Consider the following 1873-nt stretch of genomic DNA (forward strand, 5'->3'; position numbering starts at 1 on the left):
GGCTGAAATTCCCCCCCCAGAGCACCCTCCCCAGCTGACATCATACATCCCACTCCAGCCCCAGGATCCTCTGTCCACGCTGCACCCAGCGCCGTCAGCAGCCCCCTGCCCTGGACCTGCCGCTGCCGCTGTAGATGCCACAGCTTCCTCCGTTGAAGAGGGGAGCCCAGAACACCCCAGCCCAGGAGAGATCAGCTGGGGCTCCAGAAGGGCCAGGGACAGAAGCTGAGGTAGAAAAGACTGAACTCTTAAAGGCTAAGGAGATGCCTGGGGGTTCTAGGATACTGAGAACCGAGATTGAGACAATAGAATTGAAAATATTGAGGACCCAGAAGACAGAAATAGGGGGTTTTGAGGGTCCAGTGATAGCTGCTGAGATGGGAAAGTCTGAGATATCGGAGGCCCAGGAAACAGAGGTTAGGGAATCAGGGGCTCTGTGGATAGACATGACACAGCCTGAGATGCTGGGAACCCAGGAAATAGAAGTTGGTGGCTCAGAAATCCCAGAGATAGAACCTAAAATAGCCAGGGCTTAAAAAGACAGAGGTGGGGGATTCCGGGACTTCCAGGCCAGAAGCTGGAACAGTAGAGGCTGAGGTTCTGAGGGCCCAGTGGACAGAAACTGTAGTTACGAAGTTAGAAGAGGCAAAGACAGAAACTTTGGCAATCCAGGAGACTGGGACCTGGGGAGCTCTCACAGTCACTGAAAAAAGAGTTTCAGGGGCTCAGGCAATAGAGGCAGAAGTATCCAGGACACCAGAGACAGAGACTAAAGTTCTGAGGCTTTGGAGGACAGAGGCTAGACTGTTGGGAAAAGCAGAGGCCAAATCTTTGACTTTGGGGCCCCAGAAAGCAGAGATAGCAGTTTTTGAGCCCCTGGAAAATAAGTCTGGTATTTTTGAGGCCCAGGAAGCAGAATCTGGGGTCTTGGGAACCCAGAAGGGAAAAGAAGCTGAGGAAAGCCTCCCAGAAGACAGCTTGACTGAGACACAGGTGGCCAGTGCAATTGAAGATAACATCCAGTCGACCTTTGGCCTCCACATGCATGCATACACACATGCATGTACCCCCATGCATGCATGTACAGGCACACAAGAGATCAAGTTTAGAGGCATTACAATACCTGATTTGAAGATATATTACAGAGTCATGCTAATTAAAAGAGCATAGTACTGGCATCAAAAACAGACACATATAGCAGGACCTTTGACTTCTCTTCACATAGACGGAACTGGTGAAAGAAAGGAGGCAGGGGCTCCTCCAAAGCCCATGTGACCCCTGAGGAACAGATCCTCCAAAGACTGAAGAGTAAAAATAAAATGGTTTATTTGGGCCAACTATATGGTCTTAAACACCCAAAAGGAAAGTATAACCAAAAATTAAAATAATAAGTATATTTCTTTAAGAATCCAAAAAAATTGTATTTCTCAGACATTAGACTTAAGTCCAGGTAAAATGTTATTTAGACAATTTTTTCTCAGCGATGATTTTATTCTTAACAGAAAAAAATATTGCTCAGTTATAAGGCTTCAAATCTTTGTCTCCAATACTATAGTGCCCACCTACAGCTGCTATTGTTCTAAAATGATGACTAAGTTTATTTTACTTTCTATTTATTGATTCTAGCCACTCCACTGCTGAGTTCTGTGTACTAGTGGCCATTCTGCCCTGGCTTTCACACCACACCCATGAATCTTTTCTCTCTTACTGGGAAGAAAGACTAGATCCCCTTAGGAGTAAGAGGGAGCCCATCACGGCCCTAACCATTGGGACCCTCTTTTCTTTGAGGCTGGCCGGAGCAGGAATGAAAATTGCATCCCTGGTGACATGGGAACAAGGACTTACAGCCCTAAGACTGGCCATTGACAAGGAC

This window comes from Nannospalax galili, unplaced genomic scaffold (genome assembly GCF_000622305.1).
Source record: "Nannospalax galili isolate Female #2095 unplaced genomic scaffold, S.galili_v1.0 scaffold1827, whole genome shotgun sequence".
Classification (NCBI taxonomy): domain Eukaryota; kingdom Metazoa; phylum Chordata; class Mammalia; order Rodentia; family Spalacidae; genus Nannospalax; species Nannospalax galili.